Source organism: Heterodontus francisci, chromosome 31, assembly GCF_036365525.1.
Source record: "Heterodontus francisci isolate sHetFra1 chromosome 31, sHetFra1.hap1, whole genome shotgun sequence".
Lineage (NCBI taxonomy): Eukaryota > Metazoa > Chordata > Chondrichthyes > Heterodontiformes > Heterodontidae > Heterodontus > Heterodontus francisci.
The window spans coordinates 56,485,067-56,498,964 of NC_090401.1; the positions used below are offsets into that span (position 1 = coordinate 56,485,067).

The following is a 13,898-nucleotide window of genomic DNA, read 5'->3' on the forward strand; positions in this document are numbered from 1 at the left end:
GTGGAGAAAACTGATTCCATTGGCTGAGGGGATGGTGGGAAGGGGTTGAAGGGCAAAGATCATAAAGTTTGGGGGTGAAAAGTCAGGACCGGTAAAAATGGTTTTTCGGGGGGATGGGGAGAGGGAAATGAATTTATTGTTTGATGATTGTGGGGGGGGGGGGGGTGCAAGAGGGTCTTTGATGTGAACTTTACTGTTTTTATTTAAATTAAAGGTAATGTTCCCTTTAAACATTCAAATGATCTGTCAGAGCTTGAAGCCCTTTAAAAATGATTTCAGCACCTGTGTAGTGGTGCCAGACGCTGTTGCCAGGGCTGGAGCGGTGGTCCCCTTTACGTCGTCAGGGACGGTTGTGCCCCGTGTGTAATAGCGTGATGCCACGATATACGGCGTGCTAGTAAAATTCAGGCCATTGATTTTCTTGTTATATAGACAGGACCTGGACTAGGATAAAGAGAGTCAATTTTTGAAGTTTGTGGATGATCTGAAATTTGGCAAATTAGTAAATAGTCGGCAGGATAGTAGTAGACTTTGGGAGCATGTAGACAAACTGGTGAACTGGGCAGAGAAATGGCAGATGCAATTTAATAAATGTGGAGTGTTACACTTTGGAAGGAACAACATGGAAAAGCAATATAATCTAACTGGTACCATTTTTGGAGGCGGGGTGCGGGAGGGTGCAAAAACAGAGGGACCTGGGCATATTCTCAAATCTTTAAAGGTGGCAGGGCAAGTTGATAAGGCGGTTAGGAAAATGTATGGGATACTTGACTTTCTAAATAGGGGCATTGAATACAAAAACAAGGAAGTCATACTAAACATTTACAAATCTCTGGTTAGATCTTGGCTGGAGTATTGTGTCCAATTCTTGGCACCACATTTTAGGGAGGATTGTACAGGCCTTGGAGGGGGTACAGAGGAGGTTAACCAGGATGATACCAGGGATGAGTGATTTCAGTTATGTGACGTTTTGGAGAAGCTGGGATTGTTCTCCTTAGAGTAGAGAAAGTTAAGGGGAGACCTAATAGAGGTATTCAAAATTATGAGGAGTTTTGATAGTGAGTAGGGAGAAACTGTTTCTTCTGACAAGGGAGTCATAGATATAAAATAATTACCAAAAGCGCTAGAGGGGAAATTAGGATTTTTTTCCACTCAGAGGTTTATTAAGGTCAGGAATGCACTACCTGAAAAGAAGTAAACAATTAGCCACATTTAGATGTTAGGGGCCACTCTTTGCTGTCGGAAGGCATCTAGTTAGACTTGCCCTTGCATGGTCAGGTTTTTAAATTTCTTTGTGTGACAAGTTGCTGAAAGTGCGAGTGGTAATGGCACAGTGAGGGGAAACAGGGCATCTGGGATCTGAGTGAACAGGGCATGCAACTGTATATCTCCTTAACCAATCAGATTGAAGGATTGTGAAATTAACAACACAAGGAATAAGAAGGATGAATTCAAAGAGAAAAAGAAATAAAGAGAGGGAAAGGAAGATTGGATTAAGAGAGAAAAAAAACGTCAGGAGGAAAAAGTAAATTTAAAAAATTACGTTTTTAAAATCTCAAACAACAATTAAAACTGGAAGAAATGAGACTCCACACTTGTAATAGTTGCATTTCTTTGTCAGGGAGGTTGTTTGGCAGAAATTAACATTTATCCTATCATTAAAAGGGTACTTAAAAACTGGAATGGACAAGACTTAACTTTCTGTGGCACATTTAGTTTGTTTCTACTATGCAAATTACATCAACTTTCCAGCATTCAATGCATGTCAATGGTGAGACAGACAGTGAGATGCTGTTTTCGTAAGGCTAATGGTGGTGCAGTGCAACAAGGGCAGCAACATTTGGATATTTGAGCCTGAAGTTGTTGTACCATTTGCACACAAATAACGGTGAACACCATTAGCCTGATTGCTATTTTGACAAGAAAATCTGGGCCTATGTGAATATGACAAATATGGCTCCCAGTACAGTCTGCCAGTTACACAACTCCATCAGGTCAGGTCAGATATAATACATTTGCAACTTTCTTGCTGGATTGTTATATGTTGGACTGCCACCTGCCTATTATCCTTTATTTATAATTTTTCCCTGGCCAGAAGGCCGTCCATCTTGAATGCTGCATATTTTATTTTACCTCCTCAGAGGTGAAAGCTCTAGCATGCACGCACACCCGTTGTTTCATTCTTTTCCATTCAATCTGTCTCTGCTCTAATATTTGTAGCAAACAAGCCAGAAAATGCTTCAGAGCTTAAAAAACACACACTGTTTAATGTTCAGCCACTTCAACTAACACTATGCAGCTGCCAATCAAACAGAGGATCAGAGATGTTTACAGCACAGCAGGAAGCCATTTGGCCAGGTGGGAAGAAACGGTAAGAGAACCTATTGTAATGCAAACAGAAAATACTGGAACCACTCAGCAGGTCAGGCAGCATCATTGGAGGGAGAAACAGAGCAAACGTTTCAGGTCAATGACCTTTCGTCAGAACTTACATGAATATAGAAAAAAGACGCATTTCTGTAGCACCTTTCATAACCTTAGGATATCCCAAAGCACTTTCAGCCAATATAGTACTTTTTAAGGTGTAGTCACTGTTGTAGAAAACACAGCAGCTACTTTGCATACAGCAAACTCCCACAAAATAGCGATGTTGATTGAGCAATAAATATTAGTTAGGACACCCAGAGAACTCTCCTGCTCTTCTTTGAAGTAGTGCCAATGGAACTTTTATGTCCACCTGAAAGGGCAGCCATGGCCTCGGTTTAACATCCCATCTGAAAGCCAGCAGCTCTGACAGTGCAGCACTCCCTCAGTATTACGCTGGACTGTCAGCCTTGATTTTTGTGCTCAAGCCTCTGAGTCTTTGATGCAAGTGTGCTACCGACTGACCCATGGCTTTTACAAAGATATAATAGATATTCACTTACTGACACACAGACTCATTCTCTGGGAACCATTTATTCTCATACACACAGTCTATCTTTCATTTTCTCAGAGACATTCCTTCATTCTCTCCTGCATTAAATCACTCTACATAAAAGTAAAACCCATGAAGAATAGAGTGTCCTCAACAGCAAATCAATTTTTGCATGAAAATAAACCATTTGGCACAAACTGTACTGGAAATGAGCTTTGCAAACATTGAAATGTCCACGTCAGTTTATATAAGTAATTCGATATGTCTCATAACTTCAGGTAATACTATAGCATTGAATTTTATTACTAGGTATTCAAATTAAATATTCAGGGAATCTTTAGGTATTTCATATGTTGAGCTGTGTTAATCTCATTTGATCTTTACAGGAAATTTTAGAAAGAAGGAGCTGTATTTTGTTCTGAAGATAGGGGTCCTGGCAGGGGGCTGGATGGTGGGGGGAGACCCTGCCTTGGCCCTCCGTCTGACACCCATTGCAATTCCATGGCGGACAAGCAATTCACTGTTCACCATGGGGGATGCCATCACTTTAAGGGATAAGCTCCTGCCTGCTAGAGCTACTGGCCAATCGGAAGGCCTGCAGCTCTGCAGTAATGGTAGCACGACTGGGAGCAGTGGCTACTGCTGGTACTGCAGAAAACTCTGCAATACCAAACAGTCCAGAAACCCCAGGAGAGGTGAGTGGGGTCAGGGTCACTAGGGCCATTCAGGCAAGCTCTGGTGATGAGGTGGGGGTTGGGGTTAGTGAGGGTCGGAGAAGGGGTCTTCCTAGGGGCGGAGGTAATCACTGCCGGGGGGGCCCTCCAGAGACACAAGATTGCCTCCAATGGAGGGACACCCCCTCACCCCACTAAGAGGCTGCTAGGTATTACCTGGCAATGTTTCCCTGTGGCGGCGGATCCATCCGCCTTAAATAAAATTGAGGCGGAGGCAGAAAAACTCCCTTAAGTGGCCAGTAATTGGCCTGTTAAAAGCCTCAATTGGCTTGGGACGGGAAGGCTATCCTCCGCCTTCCCTTACCCAGACTATATTGGAAACGATGGGCACTCAGCACCCCCCTGCCTTCCAATGCAATTTTATGCCCCCCCCCACCCCACCTGCATTCCTGTCCTGAGGGGGCCCATAAGATTGAGCCCAAGGAAAGAAAATAGAAAATGAGAAAACAAGGTGAAGTTCAATGTCCAAAATTGGTCTGGATCTGCATTAACTATTATTCATTATAATGGCTATATTTATTAGACAATTATCAGTAAAGAAATCAAACTACCAGTAGGACAATAGTTTTGGCTTCTTCACTGCAGAGGTTGCTTTAGCAACACTGATGTGAGTCCATCGGGAGAGTATCCAGAAACCAGAGAATTACAATTAATTTTCACCAAACAATCACTGATTGCACTCCCTGGGGAATTCTGATTTATGATTCAGTATTGACTGCAAGCCCAAACTCACTAATTAAAAGTATAGGTGAGTGAATTCTGAATTAGCTATTGATTAAGTGAAAATACCTGCTAACTAAAAGCCACGTTAACAAGATACAGTGCTGCTAGAATTTAGGAGGATGCAGTAAGGACGTGTTAGAGATAGATATCTGCAGATGAGAGAAAAGGATAGTTTCTGATTGTTTTCTAGTGGTGCCCTTCCTGTAACAGAAAGGAGCACAAAAGACAGGATCCTTTATCGATCCAGATCTGAAATAACAACATCATCCATGGTTCACCTGCAAGATAAGAAAGGATGTATTAAATGGAGGCAAAATCTGCCCACAACTGATGCTTCCTTTCTTCTCTTGCTGAAGAGTTTTTCAAAGCTGTCGAAATGTCAGTGTAGCTCTACCTATGACTATGTGCAGCATAGTGTACAACTGGATTGAACCCATTTAACCAACTGGACTGTCTACAGACACAGTGACACTAGTACAGAACCAGTCGTCCATGTCCATGCAGAGGTCAACTGGAGTTATCTGGTGGGATTGAGGACATAACTTTGAGTCTTCCAGTGACTGATACATTTCATCTGTCTGAGTTTTGACAAAACTCTGTTTCTCTCTGAACAGATTCTGCCAGAGCTGCTGAGTATTTTCACCATTTTCTGCTTTTTTACATCTGTTTCAGGTTCCTTCTGGTGATCCTGGCTCTAACACCATTTTACCCAGTGTTATTCAAAGTGTGTTTCCAGTGACAGAGATGACTGTTATTGTCATTGTTCTTTACTTCCTTTTTATTGAAGATTTATTAAATAAAATATATTTTACATTAATTCTGCCTGCATATTGTTTTTCCTGACTGCAGGTAAACTAATAATATTTTTTAAGAATCTTCCTAGATAATCTGTACGGGATGAACTCCCTCCGTCTGCTGTATGCATGCACGCATTAAAGTCTAGAAAGTACAATTGGCAACATGAATGGACAAAAGCTAAATGGATTTATTAAACCTTTGCTTGTTTGCTATTTTAATACCAATGTTAACATGTGTCAGTGCCTCCATTCAAATTACAGACAAAGGAATGTTGTACTGGTGCTGATAGCAGCAAAAGTGGTTTTCAGGCTGTAGTTTCTCAAATGCTGTAGTACACATTGTTCTCTTTATGCCCTCAGTTTCTTTTTATCCTCTTAGTCTTGACTTCCATAATCCAAACATGCAAATTGTGAATTGTGAAAAAACAAATTGGAAGACTCATAATGTGAGGAATAAAGTTATGATTATGTTTTTCATTGAAAAATGTATCCTATTATGATCAGAAGTGTTATTTTTGAAGTTACCCACTGCTTAAAGTAATTCACGAACATCTGGTATTGTATTTTAGTGAAGGATAGTCAGGTCCTTTGAATTCATATTTTGAGGGGGAAAAAGACCAAGTGTGTTAAATCTTATTTCCAATTTAACTGCCTGCGCATTTTTAACCCCTCTCTAACAATGAATGACAAAAGCACTGTTTTTCCAAAATTAATCTGATCATAATAATTGTTTTTATTGCAGTTTTAGTCAACTTGTGTTATAAAAATTAATATCACAAGGATAATGTGGTAATTACAGTGTTCGATTGCTTCCACTGGTCACACATCACAATCAGCAGTAACTATACTTCATGCAGGATGATCCTGATTGATTCTGTTTGTAATGTTAGTCTTTTGAGTTTTAGGCCTGATTTTGCTGAAAGGACAGCCTATGGAACCAATTTTAAGCCAATCTGAAAGCCCCTAAAATAAATGCAGAGATCTAGGAAACAATGGATGAATGGAAGTTAGTATTAATCACCATTGACTTCAATGGACTGGCTGTAAAACTGATACCGTCAGTTTCCTCACAAGTAGATTAAGATAAAATTGCCCCCAAAGTGTCTAAAAATTGGACAATTTTCAGAAGATATCTTGCAGATTACATTAGATAAGTATGAGGTAAGAATGAAGCTTAATTGATTAAAAACAGAAGAGAAAAACAATGAAAGAAAGGTCACAATGGGGAGGAATCAACAAAGACAGGATTCACAAAAGTAAAAGCAAAATACTGCGGATGCTGGAAATCTGAAACAAAAACAAGAAATGCTGGAGTCACTCAGCAGGTCTGGCAGCATCTGTGGAAAGAGAAGCAGAGTTAACGTTTCGGGTCACTGACCCGAAACGTTAACTCTGCTTCTCTTTCCACAGATGCTGCCAGACCTGCTGAGTGACTCCAGCATTTCTTGTTTTTGATTCACTAAAGTAAGTTTTGTAGTGCCCAGGATTTCAATCTGGGGTCCCTGGACACTATGAAGTCTGCCAGGTGTTCAAATTTCAGTCCATTAGTCCACCAGTCATCAGATTTCTCTCTTCTCCGTTTTTTGATTTACTAGCACATTATTTCTGCAGTGTCCCAATATTATGAGGGGGTCCCCAGGGGTATTGCAATATTTGTGAGGGGTCCCCCAGAATATGCCACTATTTGCTCGGTGTTTCAGGAATCTGTCAATATTCTCAAGAGGTCTCTGGAAAATGATAAATATTTGTAGGAAGTGCCCAAAAGTGTGTCAGTATTAGTAGAAATGTTTGTTCAATACTTTGAGTAATTAAGAAATCTAACTGCAAATAGTATTGAATTGTCTGGGCTTTGAAGACCAAGTTGCTGGTGCTTGGAGTTACATAGAACCATAGAAGAATTTCAGCATAGAAGGAGGCCATTCAGCCCGTCATGTCCCTGCCGGCTGAAAGAAAAACTAGCCGCCCAACCTAATTCCACCTTCCAGCACCTGATCCATAGCCTGGCAGGTTACAGCATTTCAGGTGCATGTCCAGGTATCTTTTAAAAGAATTGAGGGTTGCTGCCTCCACCACAATTCCTGGCAGTGAATTCCAGACACCCACCACCCTCTGGGTGAAAAGGTTTTTTCTTATATCCCCTCTATCCTTCTACCAATCACCCTAAATCTATTCTGATGATGGGTCACTGACCTGAAACATTAACTCTGCTTCTCTCTCCACAGATGCTGCCAGACATGCTGAATATTTCCAGCATTTCTTGTTTTTATTTCAGATTTCCAGCATCTGCAGTATTTTGCTTTTACCTTAAATCTGGTAATTGACCTCTCTGCTAGGGAAAACAGGTCTTTCCTGTCTACTCTGTCTAGGCGCCTCAGAACCTTGTACACCTCAATTAAGTCACCCCTCAGTCTCCTCTGTTCTAAGGAAAACAACCCTAGCCTATCCAATCTTTCCTCATAGCTGCAACTATCAAGCCCTGGCAACATGCTTGTAAATCTCCTCTGTACTCTCTCCAAAGCAATTATGTCCTTCCTGTAATGTGGCGACCAGAACTGTACGCAATACTCCAGCTGTCGCCTAACCGGCATTTATAAAGTTCTAGCATTACATCCCCGCTTTTGTATTCTATACTTTGGCCAATAAAGGAAAGCATTCCATATGCCTTCTTCACCACTTTATCTAGCTGTCCTGCTACCTTTAGGGACCTGTGGACATGCAATCCAAAGTCTCTCACTTCTTCTACCCCTCTCAATATCCTCCGGTTTATTGTGTATTCCCTTGCTTTATTTGCTCTTCCCAAATGCATTACCTCCCACTTCTCTGGATTGAATTCCATTTGCCACTTTTCTGCCCACTCAACCAAACCATTGATATCATTCTGGAGTCTACAGCTATCCTCTTCACTATCAACTACATGACCAATTTTTGTGTCATCAGCAAATTTCCCAATCATGCCTCCCACATTTAAGTCCAGATCATTAATATATACCACAAACAGCAAGGGACCCAACACTGAGTCCTGTGGAACGCCACTGGAAATAGCTTTCCATTCGCAAAAACATCTGTCGACTACTACCCTTTGTTTCCTGTCACTGAGCCAATTTTGGATCCAACCTGCCACATTCCACTGCATCCTATGGGCTTTCATTTTACTGACCAGTCTGCCATGAGAGACCTTGTCAAATGTCTTACTAAAATCCATGTAGACCACATCCAGTGCACTACTCTCATCAATCCTCCTTGTTACTTCCTCAGAGAATTCAATTATGTTAGTAAGACATGACCTTCCCTTAACAAAACCATGCTGACTATCCCTGATCAATCTGTGCCTTTCTAAGTGGCAGTTTATTCTGTCCCTCAGAATTAATCCTAATAATTTATCCACCACCGAGGTCAGACTGACCGGCCTATAATTATTTGGCCTATCCTCGCACCCTTTTTAAACAATGGTATAACGTTCGCAGACCTCCAATCCTCTGGCACCTTACCCGTATCCAGTGAGGATTTGAAGATGATCTTTAGCGCATCCACTATTTCCTCCCTGGCTTCCTTTAACAACCTGTGATGCAGTCCATCTGGCCCTGGTGATTTATCCACTTTCAAGGATGTCAGACCCTCTAGTACTTCCTCTCTCGATATGCTAATCATATCTAATATTTCACACTCCTCGTCTTTTACTACAATGTCTGCATCATCCCTCTCCTTTGTGAAGACAGAGGCAAAAAAACTAATTAACAACACTGCCCACATCTTCTGCATCCATGTGTAAGTCCCCTTGTACATCTCTGATAGGTCCTACCCTTTCCTCAGTTATCCTCTTGCTCTTAACGTACTGATAAAACATCTTAAGGTTTTCCTTGATTTTACCTGCCAATAGTTTTTCATGTCCTCTCTTTGCTTTTCTAATTTCCTTTTTTACTTCACCCCTGCACTTTCTATACTCCTGTAGGCTTTCTAAAGTATTAAATTTTTTGTGATCATCATAAACTTTCCTTTCCTGCTTCAACTTACCCTGTAAGCCTATAGATAACCAGGGGGCTCTAGATTTGGCTGTACCACCCTTTATCTTTGTGGGGACATGCCTGCAGAATTTCGCTTTTGAATGCCTCCCACTGGTTTGCTACTGTTTTTCCTTTGAGTAGCTGTATCTAGTCCACTTTCGCTAGATCGCCTCTCAGTTTCGTAAAATTTGCCTTCCCCCAATTTTAAACTTTAACTCCTGTCCTATCTATGTCACCCACTGCTACTTCATCTACTTGCCCAGCTTCATTATCGAAGACTAAATCTAGAATTGCGCCCCCTCTCGTTGGGCTTGTTATGTGCTGGCTAAAAAGTTCTCTTGAATGCAGTTCAAGAATTTTGTGCCCTCTGTGCCCTTCACACTGTTTGTATCCCAGTGATATTAGGGTAGCTGAAATCCCCAACTATTATTGCCCTATAGTTTTTATATTCAGAAATTTGCCTACATATTTGTTCCTCTATCTCCCTCTCACTATTTGTGGGTCTGTAGTACACTCCTAGTAGTGTGGCTGCCCCTTTTTTATTTCTGATCTCTACCCATATGGCCTCATTTGATGATTTATTTAGCATATCATCCCTCCTCACAGCTGTTATTGATTCCTTAACCAATAATGCTACACCCCCTTCTTTTTTAACTCCTTCTCTAACCCACCTGAAAACTCTATATCCAGCGAGGTTGAGCTACCATTCTTGCCTCACTTTAAGCCAAGTTTCTGTTATAGCAACAATATCTTGCTGCCATGTGTTTATCTGTGCCCTCAGCTCATCAGACATGAAGTCTATGGGCCTCAGTTTGTGATAGATGCATCTGTTGAACACAAGGAACAGTATCATTTCTTCAAGTATTATATTAATTCTTTGTTATTTATTTCATATTTACCTTATGTTCCTTACCTGACCAAGAGAAGAGTTGGCACTCTTCGTGATGTCACTGAGATCGTGATCACACCAGGATGGACGATTCTAGATGTGAAGCTATATCATACTTCGTTGTGCCGGCATTGTCGTGTCATCCATCCTGCATTTCATAAAATACGACAGATACGCCAAGGCAGCAGGATTGTGCCAGATAGGTTTTATGATGTAAGTATTTCTTTACACAGAGAGTGATCAACAGGTTGCTTTGCCAGTAGTCTGGCATTCTGGACAGAAAAGGTCAAACATTGTGAAGGACCACCTTCATCCAAACCTATCTTGTGATTGCTTGAAATTATGCTTTCCACTTACTTGGAGTCCATAAGATGCTTGAAAATGCAGATTTTGTGAGAGTTTTGCATAGGTTTAAAAGTATGGTGAAATATTCAAGGAGCAGCAATATTCTCCATTTTGTTGAAAACTCACTTGTAGTTCATTTCTATAACTGGTAGCAATCTTCCATTTTATTAAGCACATTGGCCTGGATTTTGCAGTCAGCAGCAAAGCGACGATGGTCGCTGCTGACCTCAAAGGAAGCTGCTCACAGAGGTCTAGCAAGTGCTGTGGTATGAATTTCACCTTCCTCATGTTAATTTGATTCTGGTGCCAGCTATAGGGAATCTCTGTCGCCCAGTAACAGTGATGCCATCAAGCAGGCTAAGCAGCCAATCATATTGAAGGATTCTCACAGACAGCAAACCAGGAAGTAACAAGCAGGTTTGATCATTCACATTCTGTATTTTAACAGAAAGTGAAATAAGATGGAGACATACACATGGGACTAAGGTATTCTGTAGAATTTTATCATGGAATGAAGAAATTTGACATTCAACAAATTTAAAATTAGTTTTTCATGGTAAGAGAGGTTGTTCATCAGTAATTATGACTTAGTATGCAGTCAAAAATCCAGCAACACCTTTTTCAACAAGGCATAACTTTTTCAAGGGTTTTTACAGAGAATAAAAAGTGGAAGTTCATGTCAATTCAGTGATTTCTAATTGATTTCCATCTACGAAGACTTCAACAGTGCACCTTGTGAAGGAGCAGGGAATCACTGACAGCAGCTTCTAGATTTCCACATTTAACTGTGCAGGCGCCAGGAGCTGCTGCCAGTTTCACAGAGTAATTATGCTGAACACTGACAGATTTAGCATCGTTACAACTGCAAAATCCAGGCCATTTAACCTTGATGTGCAGAAATTATATTTGAAAATGGTATATTGCCTAATTTGGGTGCATTTATTTCAGTGTATTTCTCAATTTTACATAGACTTACAGGAGTGCTTCGTCCAGGCCCAACACGTTACTCAGTAAACCCCCATCTCCTGTGATCACTTTGCTTATCCACCCGATCACCATTAGACTCCCCTAACAACCATCTGCTCCCTTGATCACCGTTGGAGCCTCCCACCTCACGATTGTGATACCCCCTCCTACCTCCATGATCTCTCTCAATCCCCCACCAACCTGTTCTTGTAGGCTTTAGCCCTGTGAAACAGTCTTCCTGCCCAAAAGGCCTCCAGACTGTCAAATCAGGCAGCCTTTGAGTGGGAATTCCACTTAAAGGAGAAATTCTGCAGGACATTCGGGAATCCTGTTCTCTGGGTTTCCCGAATGTCGCAACAGATGAGGTAAATAGCTGTAAAAAAGTAAAATAGTTGAGAGATTTACTTTTTGTGTCTAAGTGTGGTATAGTGATGATGCTTGATGATGACATTGGGTGCTGACAATTGGAATGTTCCATTCACTAACATTGACAGCCCTCAAAGTGACAAGCACAGGGCTGTCCCCCCAGAAAAGAAGTGAAAAATAAAACTTGGATCGAATTGACCCAAGTCTCTGCATTTTAGCCTGCTTTGCCATCTCTCGTGTATTGATTGATTCTCTATTTTAATGTCATAGTTCCAGCAGTGGCTTACAGGAACAGAAAATAAGCCATCGATTGTAAAATACTGTTGCATTTCCAGCTGTGCACTATAAACCGCCGACTATAAATAACCTTTTCTGCATTTACAGGGACTAAATTACCAAGTGCAATTTAAGCATTTTGAAGGAACTGAATGAGCACTCTGTAAAAGAACTGACACATTTTAACAGCTTCGGGCACTTGGGTTTAGTTTTTGTCCTGATGTTGAAATTGGTCCATTTATACTGCAAAGCAACTTCACTGGATTTACCTTATAACTGACTTTGAGGTTTAATCACATCTTTGTACTCTTGGTCACATCTAGCACTACTGGCTCGATTTTAATAAAAGACAAGATAAAACAGGCTCGGGTCTAAATGGCCCACTCCTGTTTCCATGTTCCTATGTAACATGCAAAAAATACAATTCATAGTTTTCGAGTGGAGCAGGTGCCGCAAAATCGTGATAACTTAAGTCACAACAGTACACAATTGATACTTTAGTTTTTGCCATCATTATAGTGTTTTGCAGAGTTAGTTTCGAAATCCATTAAATTCTGACCAGGAGCTGTGCACCTGTAGAATTATTGGAATACATCACTAGTCCTGGGCATTCTTTGCTTTTGTGAAAAGCTGTCAAAGTCACTTGTGCCTGTGGCACTTGTGGATTAAATATGTAGCCCATTCACATTCATAAAAAATGATTAATTCACATCACCATTTGCTTTATTTTCAAGATTTTGACTTGTATTACAGTTGATATAACCAGAGGTTAAACTACAACCATTTGATAAAGTGAGGACCTGATTTGAAGAGAAGAGAAAGTTACCTTTTTTGAGGGGTTTTCTCCCATCTTCTGAAGGAGGTGCCTCATGCTTGTGGTGAGTCCATGGGTCTCATTAATTCTTCAGTACCGTGAGCATGTTGCCATTTTTTTTTATTCATTGGATGTGGGCATCGCTGGCTAGGCCAGCATTTATTACCCTTGAGAAGGTGGTGGTGAGCTACCCTCTTGAACTGCTGCAGTCCATGGGGGGTAGGTACACCCACAGTGCTGTTATTTCTATTGACTTTGTAGCAGTTAGATACACCTGAGTGACTTGCTAGGCCATTTCAGAGGGCATGTAAGAGTCAACCACATTGCTGTGGGTTTGGAGTCACATGTAGTCCAGCAGATTTCCTTCCCTAAAGGGCATTAATGAACAGATGTGTTTTTACAACAATCGACAATGGTTTCATGGCCATCATTAGACTAGCTTTTAATTCGAGATTTATTAATTGAATTCAAATTCCACCTTCTGCTGTGGTGGGATTCGAACCCATGTCTCCAGATCAATATCCTGGATCTCTGGGTTTCTAGTCCAGTGACAATACCACTATGCCACCATCTCCCCTTCTTCATGTGTGAGTCTAGACAGTGAATGTCAGTAATTGCAGAGGCCATCACACCTGACCCTGATCCTGCTGTGAACCATGTACAACCTGCTCACAGATGCTCAGTTTGGGTTCTGTCAGGACCACTCAGCTCCTGACCTCATTACAGCCTCTATCCAAACATGGACAAAAAAGCTGAACTCAAGAGGGAAGGTAAGAGTGACTGCCCTTGACATCAAGGCAGCATTTGACCAAGTGTGGCATCAAGGAGCCCTAGCAAAATTGAAGGCAATGGGAATTGGGAGAAAACTCTCTACTGGTTGGAGTCATACTGAGCACAAAGGAAGATGGTTGTGGATGTTGGAAGCCAATCATCTCAGTCCCAGGACATTCAGGCTTGGGCGATAAGTGGCAAGTAACTTTCATGCCACAAAAGTGTCAGGCAATGACATTTCCAACAAGAGAGAATCTAAGCATCTCCCCTTGACACTCAACAGTATTACCATTGCTAAT

General features: G+C 41.2%; 1 long non-coding RNA gene across 1 annotated transcript in view; it reads left to right on the forward strand.

The window, feature by feature from the left end:
• Nucleotides 1–13,898, forward strand: part of LOC137347008 (uncharacterized) — a 54,817-nt gene that overhangs the window by 36,412 nt on the left and 4,507 nt on the right. Inside the window, exon 2 of the long non-coding RNA XR_010968844.1 lies at nucleotides 10,095–10,274. This is a non-coding gene — a long non-coding RNA (uncharacterized lncRNA). The remainder of the gene's footprint in view (nucleotides 1–10,094; nucleotides 10,275–13,898) is intronic.